This window comes from Hyla sarda, chromosome 4, assembly GCF_029499605.1.
Source record: "Hyla sarda isolate aHylSar1 chromosome 4, aHylSar1.hap1, whole genome shotgun sequence".
NCBI classification, from domain to species: Eukaryota; Metazoa; Chordata; class Amphibia; order Anura; family Hylidae; genus Hyla; species Hyla sarda.
This window is the reverse complement of record NC_079192.1, coordinates 234,388,827-234,412,283: the sequence shown is the minus strand read 5'-3', so window position 1 is coordinate 234,412,283 and position 23,457 is coordinate 234,388,827. Positions and strand designations below refer to the sequence as shown.

General features: G+C 45.7%; 1 protein-coding gene across 2 annotated transcripts in view; it reads left to right on the top strand.

Annotated features, from left to right (window-relative positions):
* Nucleotides 1-508: 508 nt before the first annotated feature.
* PLXNB2 (plexin B2) overlaps nt 509-23,457 on the top strand; it is a 332,704-nt gene continuing 309,755 nt past the window's right edge. Inside the window, exon 1 of one of the 2 annotated variants that reach the window (XM_056573761.1) lies at nt 509-1,005. The gene's annotated coding sequence lies outside the window, so the exon portion shown is untranslated. The remainder of the gene's footprint in view (nt 1,006-23,457) is intronic. The other variant, XM_056573757.1, reaches the window with a different exon arrangement.

Below are 23,457 nucleotides of genomic sequence, written 5' to 3'. Positions count from 1 at the left end.
GAAATTAACCACTGTAACATAAGGTAGAATATGTCACAATCTCGGAATCAGAATGAAAAGTAAAAGCATCCCAGAGTTATTAAGGCTTAAAGTGACAGTGGTCAGAATTGCAAAAAATGCTACAGTCCTTAGAGTTATAATAGGCTCCGTCCCCAAGGGGTTAAATTATGGACAAACAAAACCGTATCCGTTTTTTAAAAACGTATTAAACCGTATGCAACCGGACATCCGGCTTAAAACCGTACAGAGGTATATACTGAGACATAGGTTTTTTTTTTTTTTTTTTTTTTTTTTTTTACAAAAAACCTGAGACAGGAACCGTATTGCAAAAAACGAGATGTGAATGCAGCCTAACTCCACTGGGGTCCAGTCACCTGATGGCACCTCACAGCATTCATGTAGACAGCAGCGCCTCCTCACAGAAAAAGTCTTTATTTGTATGCAGTCTCTCATAAACCGTGAGAGATTTTACTTTGAATTCGACTGATATCTGTGAAAGGTGCTGCCAGTATGACAATGGAGGTCGTGAGGTAAACGCCTGGGCACATGAACAACGCTCGTACCCTTAGGAAGTGATACCCCTGTGTGGGGCAGATAGGACAACGCTCACACCCCTAGGAGCTAATACCCCAATGTGGGGCAGTAAGCTGCCAGTCGGCAGCGCCTTTGTTATCGATCAGGCAGGCAGTGAGTGGCACTGAGGGCGCAGTCCACGTCTTTCCCGCCCCCCGCCATTCCTCGGCACGGCCAGGCTGTAACCCGATCCTGAGCGGAGGGGAGGAGGAGGAGGACTCGTCTCTCCCTCTCTCTCCTTTCTCCGCTGGATTTTTTTTTTCTGTTTCCTGTCTGGTATTGTGCTGGGGAGCGGATGTGTGCATCGCCCACAGGTGTGTCTGTGCCTGGCTCCTCTCATCCAGTACCAGGGAATCACCTCACCGAGCTCTCCGCTCAGCTATGGACGCCGCCGGCTGACTGCGCTTGGACCTAGGGGACTCGGAGCTGCCGGTGAGTCGGGTGAGCGGGGCCGGGTGTTGGGGGCGGCTGCTGGAGCGGAGCTGGTGTCACCTGTTGGAGCTGTGGGCAGTCATGTGGGGGCGCCGCTCCCGCTCTCCTTCCTGGACTTTGACATGAACTTAGTGAGCTCGGCGTGCAGCGCCGGAGGATGTGGCCGCTCAATTCAGCCCTTTGAGCTCTACTTGTGACTACTTACCTGTACAGGAGTGCATGGTACATGTGAAGTGTATGGGGTGGGGTGCTGGAGTACGGACGTCTCCTGTACTGTGCCAGGCTCCGTGCCCGGGTACTGTGCCCTTATGTCATACAAGTTGTAATTAGCCTTCCCGAGCAGAAGTTCTTAGCAATGTTTGCCCAGTGTGAACTTGTCACATTGCTGACTACATGTTGCAGTTATGAGATTAGAAGTAGAATTTTATAAAGTATCTCATACGTTTTTTTTAATTTATTTATATAAAAGGTTTTATTTATACCTAAATGATCATATCGGTGCCAGGCAGGAGGGTTGGCATTGTATTAAATATTCACATTAGGCTGCAATGTTTTAAAGAAAGTGTCATTGAAATATGGGTTGTGTGGTTACAAGGTCTTTTAGGTGTAGGGTAGTGTTTACCAACTTGTGTACCTCCAGCTGTTGCCGGTTACAAAATCTTTTAGCTGTGGTGTAGGGTAGTGTTTACCAACTTGTGTACCTCCAGCTGTTGACGGTTACAAAATCTTTTAGCTGTGGTGTAGGGTAGTGTTTACCAACTTGTGTACCTCCAGCTGTTGCTGGTTACAAAATCTTTTAGCTGTAGTGTTTACCAACTTGTGTACCTCCAGCTGTTTCCAGTTACAAAATCTTTTAGCTGTGGTGTAGGGTAGTGTTTACCAACTTGTGTACCTCCAGCTGTTGCCGGTTACAAAATCTTTTAGCTGTGGTGTAGGGTAGTGTTTACCAACTTGTGTACCTCCAGCTGTTGACGGTTACAAAATCTTTTAGCTGTGGTGTAGGGTAGTGTTTACCAACTTGTGTACCTCCAGCTGTTGCCGGTTACAAAATCTTTTAGCTGTAGTGTTTACCAACTTGTGTACCTCCAGCTGTTTTCAGTTACAAAATCTTTTAGCTGTGGTGTAGGGTAGTGTTTATCAACTTGTGTACCCACAGCTGTTGCCAATTACAAAATCTTTTAGCTGTGGTGTAGGGTAGTGTTTACCAACTTGTGTACCTCCAGCTGTTGCCGGTTACAAAATCTTTTAGCTGTAGTGTTTACCAACTTGTGTATCTCCAGCTGTTTCCAGTTACAAAATCTTTTAGCTGTGGTGTAGGGTAGTGTTTATCAACTTGTGTACCTCCAGCTGTTGCAAAACTACAACTCCCAGCATGTCCGGACAGCCTTCGGCTGTCCGGGCATGCTGGAAGTTGTAGTTTTGCAACAGCTGGAGGCACACAGGTTGGGAAACGCCAGAATATGGGTTGTAAAATAAACGGGGGCAGTTGTTATATTGAATTGTCTTTATGTGGGGGTGTCAGTTTGAAGTGCACACTAGTATAAGGGGTGAGGAATGAAGAGGCATGTGACTTTGGGGGTGACAAGGTGTCTCAATGAAGGGGGGTACTGCCAGAAAGTGTTCTCTATCTGCGCCATACTGTAAAAGTTCTAAGAAGAAAATTCAGGAAGGTTTGTGATGTGTGTATCCTTGCAGTGTTTGTATAGAAGGGCTGGGGAGAGGACATCTGTGGAGACATGTTGGGTCCTGTTTGTTTTCCACTATACAGCCCATTACATTGTGACCTTGCAGTGCGGTGAGAACAGGTAAATGCAGATATAGACATACCCCAGGTCACTCTACTTTCCCACCAACAAAAAGAAATCCTTTTATTTAGCTGTTTCTTGCATTGGAATTTTAGAATGTACTCGAACCCTGAGAATGTTTATTACTGCCGAGTTCTGGATCTCTAGGAATGAATGATCTACATTAATACCAGATTTCATGCGTTCTGGAAGGTGGTCTGATTTCCGTGACTCCTATCTGCATGTCTCTAAGGCGGCTGTCATATAAATATGCCTGGAGCCAAGGTTGTGGTGTGAGGAGTTCAGCGAGTGCTAGCGGTTTGTGTGTATGCCTAAAAAAAAAAAAAAAAAAAAAATGCCATTCTCATAAAATCCATAAATCTGCCTAGGAGAGGTTTATCGATTTTCCTCGCGATGAAAGTTTGTAGAATCTGGTTACGATGCGCCTGTAATTCGTATTTGCAAGATACAGTCTAAGCTAATCTGCCGCCAGTTCCCATCAGTGGCATAGACCCGGCTTTGTTTGTGTTTTCTCCTGTGTTATTGTGGGATACATTACATTACACAGCAGATACACTAACCGCAGTCACTCTTTTAATTAATCATTATCTCTTTAGCATTCTCATTATGGGAAATAATAATAGGTGTAGAGAAGGTTTCCTAGGTTGCATGTCCTAAGGAAACTTTGTAAAACCCAGATATGTTTAAAGGAGTAGTGCAGTGAAACATAACTTATCTGCTATCCAAAGGAGAGGGGATAGGTTATAGATCACAGGGGTCCGACTGCTGGGACCCCCGCGATCTCCTGAGCAGGGTCCTGGCATTCTGCCGGACGTGGCCATTCTCACCCCGCAGGAACCCGTGTCCTACACGCTCCCCCCATGTATGGGATACATGGAGGGGGGCGTGTCAGCCACTGCTCCTTGCGGAGGTCAGCATGCCCCCTTCCAGCAGACTGCCGGCCCCTGATCAGCAAATCGCGGGGGTCCCAGCGGATGGACCCCCATGATCTATAACCTATCCCCTCTCCTTTGGATAGGAGATAAGTTATGTTTCACTGTACTACTCCTTTTAAGTTGTATACCAACATCTCATACTTCTCTGCATTTAGGAATGTGGTAGGGGTATTTTTTATGTTGGAGTTACGTCTACATTTAATACTGGTCACAAATAAAAGGGGTACTCTGGAGAAGAAATAACAGTTTCACATCAATTTGTGCAGGAAGGATATGCAGATTTGTAAACTACTTCTATTTAGAAACTACTTCCAGTACTTATCAGCTGCTGTACAAGGAAAGTCGTGTAGTTCTTTCCAGTCTAACCACAGTGCTCTCTGCTGCCACCTTTGTCTGTGTCGGGAACTGTCCAGTGTAGGAAAGGTTTGCTATGTAAATTTGCTCCTACTCTGGACAGTTCCTCACATGGACAGAGGTGTCAGCAGAGAGCACTGTGGTTAGTTTAGAAAAAAAAAACTACACAATTTCTTCTGTAGTATACAGCAGCTGATAAGTACTGGAAGGATTAAGATTTTTAAACGGAACTAATTTATAAATCTGTTCAATTTTCTTGCACCAGTTGATTTGAAAACAGTTTTTCTCTCCTCTGGAGTACCCCTTTAAGCTTTGTTAACCATTGGTTTTATGGGTTCTGTGAGGTTTCTGTCATGGTATTTAGCACCATTCCAGACAAAATAACCAGCGACACAGATTTCCAAGATAGGCTTTAATGTAAATGTAAACACAGGCTTTGAAAAGTGTTCTGAACATAAGTTGCAAAATATCTACATTTGAGATTTGAGTTCTCCTTTGTTACTTACTGATAGCATATAGATAGGACACACCATCTCCATTTGATCACTAGGAGTTTTAAAGGAAGTCTGTCACCAGTACTAACCTGTTGGTACCAACAGGTAGTGCAGGTGACACTGGTGAGAACGGTACTTACCTTGTCCCGTTCCGTGGCGGGGATCTCCTGTCATTTCTTCCATTCGTTTTTTGCTCTGGGCACCCGGCTTGGGGCACAGGCGGAGCTTATTGACTACACCGCTGCTGTTGTCTCACAACGAGACCCAACGGAGACCAGCAGCTTGGGGCATGGGCGGAGCTTAGTGACATCACTGCTGCTGCTCCCTGCTGGGTCCCGCTGTGAGAGAACAGCAGTGGTGATGTCAGTAAGCTCCGCCCGTGCCCCAAGCCGGGTGCCAGGAGAAAAGTTAACTGAAGAGATTACAGGAGATCCCCCGCCACGGAGCGGGAAATGGTAAGTACCATTGTCACCAGTGTTACCTGCACTCCCCCCCCCCCCCCCCCCCGTCTACACATACCCTCACAATCCTACCTGTTATTCTGGATTGCAAATCCTTGTTGATCCACAGTAAGGCTTAGTTCGCACTGCAATTTCTGGGCAGAATTTCTGCCGGAGATCAAGCCAGCGGCACTAGGACCGTGCGGACTGCATTGCCGTCCCCATAGATATCAATGCATATCTGAGCAGATCTTCCAAGAGATCCACCCAGAAATGCATTGCCGTCTATGGGGAAGGCAATGCAGTCCATGCTGTCTTAGTGCCACCGGCTAAATCTCTGGCAGAAATTCTGCCCAGAAATTCCGTAGTGTGAACTTAGCCCAAATCTTTGTGTTTCAGGTAGATTTCAGTGTGGATTCCTAGCAGGATTTCCGCCTGCTACATAATAAATGGTCAAATACCCTTTCAAAAAAACTAACAGGAATTTCTGTGTGAAATATGTAAAACACCTAGTGGAAAAAATCTATAGAGAAACAAGTGCTTGCTGGTTTACAAATCCAGTTTGCTCATTCCTGTCCAGAACAGCTATGGATTTTACCAGCGGATTTCACCCTTTTGCAATGCGTAGAGTGTGAGTGTAATTCCTGGTAAATCCGCAGATCCACAAAATCCATGTCTAATATGCTTTAAGATCCACAGTGGACTCCTGTCATATCTAAACTTATCTTTAGATGAAATCATAAATGCAGTTGAGAAAATCCAATGCAAAGTTTTGATTTCAACTTGGAGCAGTATACAATCCACTGCACAGATCTGCCATGTCTGGCCTCCGCCTCATTGAGTGCGAATACCAGGACATTTTTGTCTGTAGATTGTTTTTTGCTCACTGAATGTTAACACTATGGTATATTATTTTGCTTGGTAGTTTCTGAGGCACAGACAATGTTGTTTGTAACTTTTATTGATGCTCTGTGTTGCATGCATTATATATAACCCCCGCTTCGTCTTTATAGTCACAGGACCATTGACAGAGGCTTTTCATAGTGGATTCTTGTCTGCCGGGTCCTCCTTCATACCTAATAAATAAATCTGTTTTTCAGGCATGTAATGTAACATTTGAGATGCTGCACGTCAAACTTTTACTTATGTGATGTGTAACGCATTTAGAAAAGTGAAGTGATGTGAGGGCTGCTTTAATCTAGAGTTATCTTGGTATTAGGTAAAGAAAATATTGGCCATGTACCTCAATTTCTCACCATTACATAAATTTTCATTACACTGGCCAATTTCACAGAAGTATTACACGGTAACGTTTCCACACCTCTGTTACGAAACAACAGGCCTGTAAATCCCTAAGATTCTGTTAGTTTAGGGGATTAGCGGTGGAGATGGACCAGGACAGCCAGAAATGGTGAAGTTGTCCTAAATAATATACAATATGCATTTCATTGATATATAGGCATAAAATTAAAAGGTTATATCCAACTCCCCTTGCCTTCTCTGTTTGAAACAACTGGCTTATTACCTCTTTTTGGGTTTGCCCCTGCAATAAGTGGGCGATCCTACAGAGTTCAAGCTATCTGCACTCTATTTAACCTCACACATACACCCAATATCTTACATACACAGACACTCGCATATGTAGACACAATAGTATTCAAACTCGCACACTTCAGTCACTGTCCTACTACTTCTTGCGTACTGACTCTGAAGGTTAAGGGCCTTTTGATCACATAACACTGGTCCTTTTACCGCTATGGGAGTAAAAATATGGACAGAGGCTGCATAGTACGTCTGTCTGTGTGTGTGTTGGGGGGGGGGGGGGGGTTTGAGGGGCTGCATATCGTAGTTTTGTCCCCACATACACAGACATATAGAGTGATGTCCAGGAATAGTGCCCACCTGCAGCCTGAGTGTTCTCTGCCCCTCGGCACTGAGTGGAACAGTGGCCGGTAACCTACAAAAAGAGCTGATAACAAGGGAAGTGAAAAAATACATGTAAAAGGCAAAAAAAACTAAGTTAAATATATTTTCAAAAATATTTATTTTTGCAAGGCCTTTTATGAATTAATAGGATCCTTCAGTTGGGAATACCTTTTCATTTGTTGTTCCATCCACAAACATTTTAATGGGCCTTTTGCCTTAGAAAGGTGGCGTATGACTCTATCCGATGTCTGAAGAGCACAAATAGTTATTGCACCAGTTTTTATTTACCTACTCACCAACGTCTGACGGACTTGTAAATCAATAAAACTGTTGTAGGTTTTGTGTGCACATACATTAAAGTAAGCTGAACCCACAATTTTGGCAGGATTGGCTCACTAACGAATGTGTATGGGAGACTCCTGGCTTTTCCCTGACAACAGATGGGAAGAACGGTCGGGCAGTTACAATTTTTACCTGCCAATCCTTTTGTTCTTGAGTAGGTAAGCTGCTGCTGCCAGGGACGTCTGGCAGCGACTTTCTCACTACTTCCTATTCAGAACATGCATACATGTGCACGGTTGGGGGCGGGACAGGGGGGGGTGGGGTTAAGGGGGAAAAAAAAACTTTTCCAAGGTACTAAAACAGAGCACAATCTACTTGTCACTCGTGACCCATTTGTATTGGCACACACAATAATTTTAACGAAAATAGTCTGTAAATAAGGTCTTTACTTATAGGCAGAAATAAAAATACTTTAACCCCTCAAGGACTAGGCCAATTTTCATTTTTGCACTTTCGTTACTTTCGTCATTACCCTATAATAGCCATAACTCATATTTTACATCTACAGACCCATATGAGGCTAGTTTTTTTTGCAGGACAAATTGTACTTCGTAATGACCCCTTTCATATTTCCTTAACATATGCTCTAAAACAAACAAACATTTTTTGTGAGGTGAAATTGCAATATTTATTTTTGCTTTAATTTAAAAAAAAAATTTTTTTTTGTGCGCTTCACCTTGTGGTCAAACTTACATGTTATTTTGATACTTAAGGTCAGCCCTGATTACAGCAATATCAATTTTTTTTTCATTGCTCTTTTCTGACCCCTATAACGTTTATACTTTTTTGTATACCGGGCTATATGAGGGCAAATTTTTTTTGCGCAATAACTTGTTGTTTGTATTAGTACCATTTGGTATTAATCAGACTTTTTGATCGCTTTTTACTTAATTTTTTCTGGGATATGAACCCCGCAATTTTTTTTTTAATGTTAATACCAGTCACTGTACAGAATATTTAAAGGGGTATTCCAGGAAAAACTTTTTTTTATATATCAACTGGCTACGGAAAGTTAAACAGATTAGTAAATTACTTCTATGAAAAAATCTTACTCCTTCCAATAGTTATTAGCTTCTGAAGTTGAGTTGCTGTTTTCTGTCTAACTGCTTTCTGATGACTCACGTCCCGGGAGCTGTCCAACTCCTATGGGGACATTTTCCCATAATGCAAGGGATATTCTCCCATCATGCACAGCTCCTGGGACGTGACATCATCATTGAGCAGTTAGACAGAAAACTTCAGAAGCTAATAACTATTGGAAGGATTAAGATTTAATAGAAGTAATTTACAAATCTGTTTAACTTTCCGGAGCCAGTTGATATATAAAAAAAAGTTTTTGCCTGGAATACCCCTTTAATGTTATATTTTAATAGTTTGGACAATTATCGTCCATGGTGACTGCTGCATGTCGGCTATTAGCGGTAGCCCCTGGCTGGGGGCCACCGGGTATGGAGCGGGCTCCTGAATAGGACTCTGAGCACTGTTCTATATTTTTTTTTCAGTGTTGCTCTGCTTTCCCAAAGAAGGGCTAAATGCTTAAAGGGGTACTCTTTGGTGCCAGAAAGTTAAACAGATTTGTAAATTACTTCTATTAAAAAATCTTAATCCTTCCTGTACTTATTAGCTGCTGAATACTACAGTGGAAATTCTTTTCCATTTGAAACACAGAGCTGTCTGCTGCCATCATGAGCACAGTGCTCTCTGCTGACATCTCTGTCCATTTTAGGAACTGTCCAGGGTAAAAGGAAATCCCCATAGCAAACATATGCTGTTCTGGACAGTTCATAAAATGGACAGAGATGTCAGCAGAGAGCACTGTGCTTGTGATGTCAGCAGAGAGCTCTGTGTTTAAAAAAGAAAAGAATTTCCACTGTAGTATTCAGCAGCTAATAAGTACAGGAAGGATTAAGATTTTTTAATAGAAGTAATTTACAAATCTGTTTAACTTTCTGGCACCAGTTGATTTAAAAAAAAAATATAAAAAAAATAAAAAGTTTTTCACCGGAGTACCCCCTTTAAAAAAAACTCACCTACCAGGCTCCCGAAACTGCATGTCCCAAGCATTGGGCAATAGGATTTCCACATGCCTGATGTGTATAAGGGGAACGTTAGACTCATGTCTATCTAAATTGACTCTCTTCTGAAATTTTATTCACAAGCACCTTAAAGCATAATTGTCATGACAAACAACTTTTGACATTCCGACCTTTTTTCTGCATAGAAGCCTCTGCAGAGAAAAGGACGGATCTCCCGGCCGGTGCAATGCCATCCTTTTTTCCGGATAATATCTCAAAATCACAGTGGGTCTCACTCCTGAGATAAACAACTCTTGACATGTCTGATCAAAGTTTTTTTTTTTTTATGACAGTAATGCCCTCCACAAAGCAGGGGCCGGCACGCCCCCTCCATGTATCTTGTGGACTGCCGGGCCACCATGCAAGCGATCGCGGGGGTCCCAGCACCCGGACCCCCTGCAATCCATAACGTATCCCCTAGATCGGGATAAGCGTTATTTCATTGGAGTACTATTTTAAGTAAATTACTTAACCTTTGTTACAAAAAAGGCTTTACTTATTCACATAGCAACATATTCCATAAAAGTGTAAAAGTCACATCTGTCCCTGACCCTATTGGGGTAGACAGTCTAAATTCCAGATTAACCTATCAGTAGAATTTTGGAGTGTGTGAGGAGCACGGAGTACCTGGCACAAGCCCACACAAACACTGGGAGAGCAAACAAATTCCATGAAGAGATTTGCCTTGATCAGATTTTAGCACAGGTCCCCAGGACTGCATAGCCTCAATTCTAAGTTTGCATTTGTCAAGTAAGACACAGAGGAAGGAAATAAAATAGGATGTATGCTATGATTTATATATAGTTAGACATATTTCCATTATCCAGAACTTAAATAGCAGTAGAGCAGTAGAGATGTACTCTGAAAAACATGAAAGAAGGACCTGCTTTAGTAGTTCCATTATATAGTGTTATCAGAAATGCTCTTTAGCAACAGGAGCATATTTAATAACATCCTGAAGTGCTGCATCTTCCCATAGATCATCATGGCGACCTCATGGGCTGACATTGCCTGTGCACAACTAGGAAGAATTGGTATGTCACTACCTACACATAGGAAGTCGATATGCAGAGGTGTGTCCCTTCATTGTCACCCTTAATGCTTATGCTAAACTAGCAAGGACAAAGGTAATAAGAGTTGGTCATACATGGGGTTATGCGACCCCTTCAGATCGGTGAACAATAACGTTGCTGGGTTTTAGTTGTACAGTGGTCCCTCAAGTTACAATATTAATTGGTTCCAGGACGACCATTGCATGTTGAAACCATTGTATGTTGAGACCATAACACTATGGAAACCTGGTAATTGGTTCTGAAGCCACCAAAATGTCATCCAAAAATAGGAAAAGGTGAGGATTAAAGGAAAAATAAGTAGATAACTAATACAGATAAAACAAGTCCTTAGATATAAAAGAAAGATCTGCTGTGAGCTGTAAATCACTCTCTATGTCAGTGTTTCCCAACCAGGGTGCCTCCAGCTGTTGCAAAACTACAACTCCCAGCATGCCCGGACAGCCAAAGGCTGTCCGGGCATGCTGGGAGTTGTAGTTTTGCAACAGCTGGAGGCACCCTGTTGGGAAACAATGGTTTATGTAGAGGACTAGAGCTTCTGCAGGGTCCAGTACAGTACACACAGTGTCCCAAATGGAGCCGCCCTAACTTGGTGTCCAAAGGAGCAGCTAACCCTAGCACAGGTAAGGAGTAGTACAGAACTTGAAGATCCTCCTTGTACTGTAGGGGGCACTACCAGACACCAGTCAGTGCATGCACGTCAGTAATACAGGGGTTTTACCAGTAAAATGCCCATTCTGATTGGTCAGTTCCTAGAGTTATGATATGTCTCACAGATCTGGACTGTCTATAACATTGTATGTTGAGTCAGGTTTCAAGTTACAATGGTCCAGAAAAAAAACATTGTTTGTTGAAACTATTGTATGTTGAGGCCATTGTAAGTTGAGGGATCACTATATATATATATATATATATATATATATATATATATATATATATATGCATGCAGTCAAAATGATATTTGTAATTTGGTCTCTAAGACACAACTGAGTTCTGTACTTGGTTTGATCATAGTCTGCTCCTTAGGGATGCACCGATATATCGGCGGCCGATACATATTGGCCGAAAATAGCTGTTTCGGGGAAATGCCGAAACAACTAAAAATGTGCCGATAATGACCACCTCCCCTGCCCGCCCACAGCACAAGTTACAAACACTGCCAGTGGCAGAGGCACTCGTGGGCGGTGCAGGGGGGGCCGGCCGCAACATCTGAGGGGGGGGGGGAATACTTATTTTTATGTGCCCGGGCCGGCTCCCGTGTGTGGCTGCAGGCGGGGCCAGCCAGAGCATATAAAAACTAATACTGTATACTAAAAACCAGGGGGCCTCCAGCTGTTGTGAAACTACAACTCCCAGCATGCCTGGACCGGCAAAGTCTGTCCGGGCATGCTGGGAGTTGTAGTTTCACAACAGCTGGAGGCCCCCTGGTTTTTAGTATACAGTATTAGGTTTTATATGCTCTGGCCGGCACCGCCTGCAGTCACACACGGGAGCCGGCCCGAGCACATAAAAAGAAGTATTCCCGATCCTATCCCGGACATCCCTGTGTCCCGAAAAATCCCTGTGTCCCGAAAAATCTTACCATTCCCCGGCGTCCTCCCGCGATCCTCCTTCGGTCCTTCGCTTCTCCGCCTCTATGGTCATACGCACGGGACGTCACTGACAACCATAGAGACGCAGGATCGTCGCAGGAGAACGCACGCCGGCCGGGGCCTGGTAAGTGACCGCGTCATCTTCTTCAGTGTTCCGGTCACCGCTCCTCCGGTCCCGGAACCTACTGCTATGGTCCATAGGCCATAGCACTAGATGTGACCCCGGGCCGGAGGAGCGGTGACCGGATCACTGTGGGGGCAGCAGTACAGACATACAGCCTCCAGCCGTACACTGTATATGGCTGGAAGCTGTATGTCTGTGGGGTGGGGGGAAGCTGCCTACTATTGTGGGGGAGCTGCCTAATATTGTTGTGGGGGAGCTGCCTAATATTGTTGGGGGGGAGCGGCCTAATATTGTTGGGGGGGAGCGGCCTAATATTGTTGGGGGGGAGCGGCCTAATATTGTTGGGGGGGAGCGGCCTAATATTGTTGGGGGGGAGCGGCCTAATATTGTTGGGGGGGAGCGGCCTAATATTGTTGGGGGGGAGCGGCCTAATATTGTTGGGGGGGAGCGGCCTAATATTGTTGGGGGGGAGCGGCCTAATATTGTTGGGGGGGAGCGGCCTAATATTGTTGGGGGGGAGCTGCCTAATATTGTTGGGGGGGAGCTGCCTAATATTGTTGGGGGGGAGCTGCCTAATATTGTTGGGGGGGAGCTGCCTAATATTGTTGGGGGGGAGCTGCCTAATATTGTTGGGGGGGAGCTGCCTAATATTGTTGGGGGGGAGCTGCCTAATATTGTTGGGGGGGAGCTGCCTAATATTGTTGGGGGGGAGCTGCCTAATATTGTTGGGGGGGAGCTGCCTAATATTGTTGGGGGGGAGCTGCCTAATATTGTTGGGGGGGAGCTGCCTAATATTGTTGGGGGGGGGGAGCTGCCTAATATTGTTGGGGGGGGGGGAGCTGCCTAATATTGTTGGGGGGGGGGAGCTGCCTAATATTGTTGGGGGGGGGGAGCTGCCTAATATTGTTGGGGGGGGGGAGCTGCCTAATATTGTTGGGGGGGGGAGCTGCCTAATATTGTGGGGGGGGGGAGCTGCCTACAAATGTGGGGGGAGCTGCCTAATATTGTTGGGGGGGGGGAGCTGCCTAATATTGTTGGGGGGGGGGAGCTGCCTAATATTGTGGGGGGGGGGAGCTGCCTACAAATGTGGGGGGAGCTGCCTAATATTGTTGGGGGGGAGCTGCCTAATATTGTTGGGGGGGAGCTGCCTAATATTGTTGGGGGGGAGCTGCCTAATATTGTTGGGGGGGAGCGGCCTAATATTGTTGGGGGGGAGCGGCCTAATATTGTTGGGGGGGAGCGGCCTAATATTGTTGGGGGGGAGCGGCCTAATATTGTTGGGGGGGAGTGGCCTAATATTGTTGGGGGGGAGCGGCCTAATATTGTTGGGGGGGAGCGGCCTAATATTGTTGGGGGGGAGCGGCCTAATATTGTTGGGGGGGAGCGGCCTAATATTGTTGGGGGGGAGCGGCCTAATATTGTTGGGGGGGAGCGGCCTAATATTGTTGGGGGGGAGCGGCCTAATATTGTTGGGGGGGAGCTGCCTAATATTGTTGGGGGGGAGCTGCCTAATATTGTTGGGGGGGAGCTGCCTAATATTGTTGGGGGGGAGCTGCCTAATATTGTTGGGGGGGAGCTGCCTAATATTGTTGGGGGGGAGCTGCCTAATATTGTTGGGGGGGAGCTGCCTAATATTGTTGGGGGGGAGCTGCCTAATATTGTTGGGGGGGGGGAGCTGCCTAATATTGTTGGGGGGGGGGAGCTGCCTAATATTGTTTGGGGGGGGGGGGGGGGGAGCTGCCTAATATTGTTGGGGGGGGGGAGCTGCCTAATATTGTTGGGGGGGGGGAGCTGCCTAATATTGTTGGGGGGGGGAGCTGCCTAATATTGTTGGGGGGGGGGAGCTGCCTAATATTGTTGGGGGGGGGGGGGAGCTGCCTAATATTGTTGGGGGGGGGGAGCTGCCTAATATTGTTGGGGGGGGGGAGCTGCCTAATATTGTTGGGGGGGGGGAGCTGCCTAATATTGTTGGGGGGGGGGAGCTGCCTAATATTGTTGGGGGGGGGGAGCTGCCTAATATTGTGGGGGGGGGGAGCTGCCTACAAATGTGGGGGGAGCTGCCTAATATTGTTGGGGGGGAGCTGCCTAATATTGTTGGGGGGGAGCTGCCTAATATTGTTGGGGGGGAGCTGCCTAATATTGTTGGGGGGGAGCTGCCTAATATTGTTGGGGGGGAGCTGCCTAATATTGTTGGGGGGGAGCTGCCTAATATTGTTGGGGGGGAGCTGCCTAATATTGTTGGGGGGGAGCTGCCTAATATTGTTGGGGGGGAGCTGCCTAATATTGTTGGGGGGGAGCTGCCTAATATTGTTGGGGGGGAGCTGCCTAATATTGTTGGGGGGGGAGCTGCCTAATATTGTTGGGGGGGGGAGCTGCCTAATATTGTTGGGGGGGGGAGCTGCCTAATATTGTTGGGGGGGAGCTGCCTAATATTGTGGGGGGGGGGGGAGCTGCCTACAAATGTGGGGGGAGCTGCCTAATATTGTGGGGGGGGGAGTTGCCTAATATTGTTGGGGGGGAGCTGCCTAATATTGTTGGGGGGGAGCTGCCTAATATTGTTGGGGGGGGAGCTGCCTAATATTGTTGGGGGGGAGCTGCCTAATATTGTTGGGGGGGAGCTGCCTAATATTGTTGGGGGGGAGCTGCCTAATATTGTTGGGGGGGAGCTGCCTAATATTGTTGGGGGGAGCTGCCTAATATTGTTGGGGGGAGCTGCCTAATATTGTTGGGGGGGAGCTGCCTAATATTGTTGGGGGGGAGCTGCCTAATATTGTTGGGGGGGAGCTGCCTAATATTGTTGGGGGGGAGCTGCCTAATATTGTTGGGGGGGAGCTGCCTAATATTGTTGGGGGGGAGCTGCCTAATATTGTTGGGGGGGAGCTGCCTAATATTGTTGGGGGGGAGCTGCCTAATATTGTTGGGGGGGAGCTGCCTAATATTGTTGGGGGGGAGCTGCCTAATATTGTGTGGGGTGGGGGGAGCTGCCTACAAATGTGGGGGGGGGGAGCTGCCTACAAATGTGGGGGGGGGGGAGCTGCCTACAAATGTGGGGGGGGGGGGAGCTGCCTACAAATGTGGGGGGGGGGGAGCTGCCTACAAATGTGGGGGGGGGGGGAGCTGCCTACAAATGTGGGGGGGGGGAGCTGCCTAATATTGTTGGGGGGAGCTGCCTAATGTTGTTGGGGGGAGCTGCCTAATGTTGTTGGGGGGAGCTGCCTAATGTTGTTGGGGGGAGCTGCCTAATGTTGTTGGGGGGAGCTGCCTAATGTTGTTGGGGGGAGCTGCCTACTATTGTGGGGGAACTGCTGACCTAATGTGGGGGGGAGCTGCCTAATATTGTTGGGGGGAGCTACCTAATATTGTGGGGGAAATGCTGACCTATTGTGGGGGAGCTGCCTATTAATGTGGGGGAGCTGCCTATTAATGTGGGGGAACTCCCGACCTAATGTGCGGGAGCTGGCAATCTAATGTGGGGGAATCTAATGAGCGGAGCGCTGCATTTTACCAGAAGACGGGGAGAAGTCATTTTCGGTTTCGGTTTCGGCTGGACATTTTTTTTATTTATTTTGGTTTCGTTTCGGTTCTGAAATTTCCATTTCGGTGCACCTCTACTGCTCCTACTACACTTGGCATAGCCATTCACATGCTCTTATTGTAGCTCCATACCTCAGAGCTGTATAAAAGCGCCCATAGAAGTGTGTGAGGCCTTCTTTGACCTCCATATGTACCTGATTTCAGTTGTGGTATGTTACATCTGATGCTTGATTACTGAGCTATTCTCACCTATGGTGCATTATATAGCAGCATACTGACTGTACATGGATATATAGTACAGTATAGCTACAGGGACTCTTGGTCCCACCATACAGCTTCCTGCGCTTGGCCGTGCAGTGTGCGTGAGGTCCAAGAGTAATGGGAAGGAATACTTAAAATGCCCTGTGTTGGCAAGTTTCCTTTTCAGCATTTCTGTTACATTTCTGTACGCTCAATTATCCTAGATATGAATCGCTCCTTTTCACCAGTGTTTGTTATGTTTGATTAATCCGCAAGGAAAGTTTGTTTTGATGCATTCACAATCTGATTCATTATTGGCTTCCTGACAGTATAATTTGTAAACCTTAGCACTTGTTCAGCTCTGTGGGAGCCTTTTAACCCAAGGTTTAATTGTCCTGTGAATTAAGAGCATTCACATTACTATTGTATGAGTCTGGCCGAATCAATACATAGTGCGCATTCCAAAAGCTTTTTATTCCTTGCTGTGCAAACTAGTTGAGAAAAAAAAAAAAAAAGTTCTTGTCAGAGTGAATGCGTCTTGTTTGTTTTCTATTTAAATCACACCAGTCGTCATTTGGTCATGATTGTTTTTAAGCTAAATATGTGAAAATACCATAACCTGCCTAAAAGAAATTACTCTTTTTATAAAACTCTGCCTGGATTTGTCTGTTTTAGGGTGCGCGGTGAACTTTTACATCAGTGCGAAGGGGGACCCGTTCACACTGAGCAATTTCAGCAGTGGAAAATTCCTCTGCTGAAATTGTTCCGCACAGAAAATGAACACAGTCATTCTTTGTGCAGAATTTTGCGAGCACTGCATAGCAGTCAATGGTGATGGCGCAGTGCCGTGGGGTCCTGCCGCCGTCGGCAGCTGCCTGGCTGAATTTCCGCTCTCTGAATTCTGCGAGCGGAGATTCAGCATTCATTACGCAGTGTGAACTCACCCTACTACACTATATAAAGTTATTGGCATGTTGCTAATTTTTGCTGAATTAAAGGGGTACTCCAGTGGAAAATAAATGTTTTCAATTCAACTGGTGCCAGAAAGTTAACCCCTTAAGCACCACATGTTTTTCCATTTTTGTACTTTCATTTTTCCTCATCACCTTCTAAAAATCATAACGCTTTAAATTTTGCACCTACAGACTCATATGAGGGCTTTTTTTTTGCGCCACCAATTGTACTTTGTAATGACATCAATCATTTCACCACAAAATTTACTGTGAACCCAGACAAAATATACTTGTGGGGAAAAATTGGAAAAAAAAAAAACCACGCCGTTTTGTAACTATTGGGGGCTTCCGATTCTACACAGTGCACTTTCCGGTAAAAAGGACACCATATGTTTATTCTATAGGTCCATACGGTTACTGTGATACCCAATTTGTATACCGTATATACTCGAGTATAAGCCCAGCATGCTTTTGAAACCTCTGGAGGTTTTCAGGTTGAAGACCACTGATGAAGGGATTGACAGGCGGTGAGTTCACTCGAGTATAAGCTGAGGGGGGCATTTTCAGGACAAAAAATCGTGCTGAAAAACTCGGCTTATACTCGAGTATATACGGTATATAAATTGGGTATCACAGTAACCGTATGGACCTATAGAATAAACATATGGTGTCCTTTTTACCGGAAAGTGCACTGTGTAGAATCGGAAGCCCCCAAGACACCCATTTCCCCACTGCGGCCTTCATCATCATCCAGCCCCCCCTAGTCGGGAAGATAGGGTGAGCTGGTCCGGGCCATCTATGCAGCAGCGACAGTCCGGTGGGGATGGTTAGTCGTTGCGTGCTGTCCATTTTCACTGGGGCCTCTTCGCCGCGCTTCGGGCCCGGCCCCGGAGTAGTGACGTTGCCTTGACGACGACGCAAGGCATGCTGGGAGCTGTAGTTTTGCAACATCTGGAGGTTTGCAGGTTGAAGACCACTGATGAAGGGATTGACAGGCGGTGATGATGAAAGGGGGGGGGGGATAATGACGGGGGTCTGGATGAGTACATGGGGGGGATGATGTATTTCCCACCCTAGGCTTATAGTCGAGTCAATAACTTTTCCTGCATTTTTGGGGTAAAATTAGGGGCCTCGGCATATATTTGGGTCGGCTTATACTAGAGTATATACGGTAGGTTTTCTTTATTTTACTACTTTAAAAAAATTATAACTAAATGCACCAAAATTAGTATGTTTAAAATTGTCCTCTTCTGACCCCTATACCTTTTTTTATTTTTCCGTATATGGGGTGTTATGAGGGCTAATTTTTTGCGCCGCGATATGAAGTTTCTATCTGTACCATGATTGTTTTGATAGGACTTTGTGTTCTTTTTATATACATGTTTTTTTTTTTTTTAGGGTATGCAAAGTGCCCAAAAATACACAATTTTGGATTTTTTTTTAAGTGTACGCTATTGACTGTGCGCTTTAATTAACCTTTATATTTTTATAGCTCTGACATTTATGCATGCGGCGATACCACATGTTTATTTTTGTTATGTTTATATATTTTTTATATGGAATTTTGGAAAAGGGGGGTGATTTAAACTTTTAGTAAGGGGTTAATGTGTGTGTGTGTGTGTTTTTAAACTTATTATTTTTTTAAAACTTTTAGTCCCCTTAAGGAACATTTAGGAGGAATCATTTGAATCCTCATACAAATCAATGTGGTTCCATAGAACCACATTGATCTGTGTGCTCTGCGCTTGATTGATAAAGCCTGGTTTTGGTCATTCACAGCGCAGCAGCCGACACAGGTGGTACCTCAGAAGTGGATCGCCCAACTGGACCACCAGGGAGCAGTTAGAGGTACCTTTAGACTCCGCTGTTGGCTTTGACAGCGGCGATCTAAAGGGTTAATAGCCGGTCGCAGCGATCGCCGCATGTTGGCTAGTAATGCAGACCCCTAGCAACAGGAATCAGCTGGGGGTAGGCCGGCTTGAGTCGGGAGCCCGCGCTATACCTTCTTAACGGCACATGGAGGTTTATATACGTCCATGGTTGTTAAGGGGGTCAAACAGATTTGAAAATTACTTCTATTTAGAAATCTTAACCCTTCCATTGGCTGCTGCATACTATAGATAAACTGCAGAGAACAATGTGACATTCTTTTCTGTCTGACCACAGTGCTCTCTGTCCATTTCAGGAACTGTCCAGAGCAGGAGAGGTTTTCTATGGGGATTTGCTTCAAATCTGGACAGTTCCTGGCATGGACAGAGGTGGCAGCAGAGAGCAATGTTGTCAGACTGGAAATAACTGCACAATTTTCTCTGAAGCATACAGCAGCTGCTAAGTATTGGAAGGGTTAAGATTTTTTAATAGAAGTAATTTACAAATCTGTTTAACTTTCTAGCACCAGTTGATTTGAAAATATTTGTTTTCCACTTCTTTCCACCGGAGTTCCCCTTTAACCTCTTCAGGACGCAGGGCGTATGCCTGTATGTATGGGTACCCCCGGGGGAATTCGGGTACCCCCGGGGGAATTCCGGTCCCCGCCGTTAGCCGGTGGGGTCACATGGGGGGGGTCCACTGTTCTGGCACGGTGGGCTTTGTAAATGCACATGGCCCCAGACTTCTATTCCAACCAAATTCTCTCTCTCCAAAAGATCAATGGCGCTCCTACTCTTATGAGCATTGTAGTGTGCCAGTAGAGCACTTGAGATCTACACATGGGGTATTTCCATACTCAGAAGAAATGGGTTTACAAATTTTGAGGGGCATCTTCTCCTATTACCCCGTGTAAAAATGTAAAATTTGGGGAAAAACCAGCACTTCAGTGAAAAAATTTTTTTTTTTCATTTACACATCAGACTTTAACAAAAAGTCATCAAACACTTGTGGGGTGTTAACGGCTAACTATACCCCTTGTTACGTTCCTTGAGGGGTGTCGTTTTCAAAATAGTATGCCTTGTGTTTTTAATTTTTTTGCTGTTCTGGCACCATAGGGGCTTTCTAAATGTGACATGCCCCCCAAAAACCATTTCAGAAAAACGAATTCTCCAAAATCCCATTGTCGCTCCTTCCCTTCTGAACCCTCTAGTGCACCCACAGAACACTTTACATACACATATGAGGTATTTCCTTACTCAAGAGAAATTGGGTTACAAATTTTAGGGTGATTTCTCTCCATTTACCCCTTTTAAAAATTCAAAAACTGGATCTACAAGAACATACGAGTGTAAAAATTGAAGATTTAGAATTTTCTCCTTCACTTTGCTGCTATTCCTAAAGGGTTAACCCACTGAATGTCATTTTGAATACTTTGAGGGGTGCAGTTTTTATAATGGGGTAATTTATGGGGTATTTCTAATAGAGCTGGGCGGTATGATCAAAAATGTGTATCTCACAGTATTTTTGTAACCTATGGCAGTTCCACGGTATATAACAGTATTCCCCCCCACCCCCCAAATCATGTGACCCGCAAGCGCTGTTCTGCTTCTCCCCCCCCAATTAATTATCAGCCCTGCGCTGTGCTGTCCCCATCGGGGAACTAATCACATGTCACCCGCAAGCGCTGCCTTCCTCGTCCTCCTGTTTGTTGCGGGCTGCCGGCGCTGGAACTCTGTACTGTATGCTGTATCCCTATGCTCGGGCTGCAAAAAATAAACAAAATAAACTTTAACTCCCCTCCCGTTGGTCCGGTACCAGCCTCACCTGCTTCCTGGGGATGGGAACGTCAGAGAGCAGTCAGCCTATCACTGGCCGCAGTGATGTTCCGCCTCGGCCGGTGATAGGTTGAGCGCACTGTCATGTAAGAAGACGGTGCGCTCAACCTATCACCGGCCGAGGCGGAACATCGCTGCGGCCGGTGATAGGCTGATGGCTCTCCAACGGGGGAAAGTGAGTTAAAGTTTATCTTTTGCAGCCCGGGCATAGTGATACAGCATACAGTACAGAGTTCCAGCACCAGCGGCCCGCAACAAACAGGAGGACGAGGAAGGCGGCGCTTGCGGGTGACACGTGATCAGTTCCCGATGGGGACAGCGCAGTGCTGGGCTGATAATTAATTGGGGGGGGGTTTAAGCAGAACAGCGCTCGCCGGTCACGTATGATTAGTTCCCCGATGTGGGGACAGTGCAGCACTGGGTTGATGATTCATTCATTCCCGAGGGGGAGGAGCCCAACCAGTATTGCGGTATGGGAAAAATTCATATCGTGCAGGACAAAAATGTCGGTATGAACCTGTATACCGCACAGCACTAATTTCTAATATGAAGGCGCTTCAAGTCCACTTCAAAACTGAACTGGTCCCTGAAAAATTCCGATTTAGAAAAATTTTTGAAAAATATTGATTACTTATCCTCTTCGGTTAGTGCAGAGTTTTTAGTTCTGTGTTTAGTGGTGGACTTTGGCTTATTTCTATTACACTGTACTTTGCGGAAGAATAATCTTGCCACACCCCTCTAGGCTGGTGAAAATGAATATCCTCAGTTCAGAAGGGCAGCTTTGCTTACTGTTTCTGTGAGGATTAGATCAAGAATAGAAATATTTACAGCAGGGACCAACTTAAATAAGAGGCTGTAGTTTCTACTAAATATATATAGCCTTTACCAGGTGGTGAGGGAAGGTAATTATGGAAACACAGCTGTTCAGCTGGCAGTTTACATGCTAAATCTGACCTTCCACTTCTGCTACACCCAGCTGACCTATGAGCTGATATAGTTTCTCTTTATAAGAAGGCATATAGCTTGGAGATCTGTTCCTATAATCTGAATTTAACCTCTTGGGGACGAAGGGCGTTCAGGTATGCCCCCTTGCTCCCCAGTACTTAAAGACCAAGGGCGCACTTGTACGCCCGTGGGAATTTTGATCCCCGCCACTAGCCGGACAGGGATCGGACCGGGATGCCTGTTGATGTCTATCCCCCCCATGTCGGCAATCGCCGGTGAATTCACACCGGGTTGTTAACATTCGGTTCCCCTGCTACCCACCCACTGTAGTGCGGGCAGAGCAGGGGAACAAACGGTGATGGCGCCGGAGGTCAGTTACCCTGGGCCGCGATCCTCGGTGGCGGCAACAACACCGGCGGGTTTACAGTGAGTTTCCTGCTTCAATTTTGAGCTGCGGCAAATTTTCCGCCTCAGCGCGAACTACTAGCGGGAAACTCACCATAAACCCCCGCCAGTGCGAATGTACCCTAAAAATACTACATTAACACATAATAAAAGGTAATACACTACATATACACCCCCTTACACTGTCCCGTCTCCCCCCCCCCCCCCCCCCCCCAATGAAAATGAAAAACGTATTGTACGACAGTGTTTCCAAAACGGAGCCTTCAGCTGTGGCAAAAATACAAATCCCAGCATTTCCGGACAGCCACTGACTGTCCAGGCATGCTGGGAGTTTAACAGCTGGAGCACCCTGTTTAGGAATCACTGGCGTAGAATACCCCTATGTCCACCCCTATGCAATCCCTAATTTAGTCCTCAAATGCGCATGGCACTCTCTCACTTCGGAGCCATGTCGTATTTCAAGGAAACTGTCTAGAGCCACATATGGGTATTTCCGTACTTGGGAGAAATTGCGTTACAAATTTTGGGGAGCTTTTACCCTTATGAAAAGGAAAAGTTGAGGTCTACACCAGCCTGTTTGTGTAAAAAAAAAAAAATAATAATTTGAAATGTTACACTAACATGCTGGTGCTGCCTCATACATTTCACAAGCGGTAAAAGGAGAAAAATTGGGTTGTAACACAATTTCTGCTGAGTACTACTAAAATACCACATATGTGGGCGTTAAATGCTCTGCGAGCGCAAAACAGGGCTCAGGAGTGAGAGCGCACCATGGGGGAGAGTTATCAAGACCTGTGCAAAGGAAAAGCTGCCCATAGCAACCAATCAGATTGCTTCTTTCATTTTGCAGAGGCCTTGTTAAAAATGAAAGAAGCAAGCTGATTGGTTGCTATGGGCAACTGGGCAACTTGGCAACTTTTCCTCTGGACAGGTTTTGATAAATCTCCCCCTATGTACGTATGAGGCCTAAATTGGTGGTTTGCACAGGCATGGCTGATTTTACTGCGGTTCTGACATAAACGCAAAAAAAATTTACCCACATGCTACCCCCATTTTGGAAACAACACCCCTCACGGAACGTAACAAGGGGTATAATGAGCCTTTTTTTAAAAATTTTTATGAACTGGTGCCAGAAAGTGGAACAGATTTGTAAATTACTTCTATTAAAAAATCTTAATCCTTCCAGTACTTATTAGCTGCTAAATACTACAGAGGCAATTATTTTTCTTTTTGGAACAAAGTGCTCTCTGCTGACATCTCTGTCCATTTTATGAACTGTCCAGGGCAGCATATGTTTTCTATGGGGACTTTCTCCTACTCTGGACAGTTTTTAAAATGGACAGAAATGTCAACAGAGAGCACTGTGGTCATGATGTCAGCAGAGAGCTCTGTGTTCCAAAAAGAAAATAATTTCCTCTGTAGTATTCAGTATACAGAATGGCAGACTGAGGTCCCCTCATCTGCCTTCCACGGGTCTTCTGCTCTGGTCTGCGATCAAGCAGACCAGAGCAGAT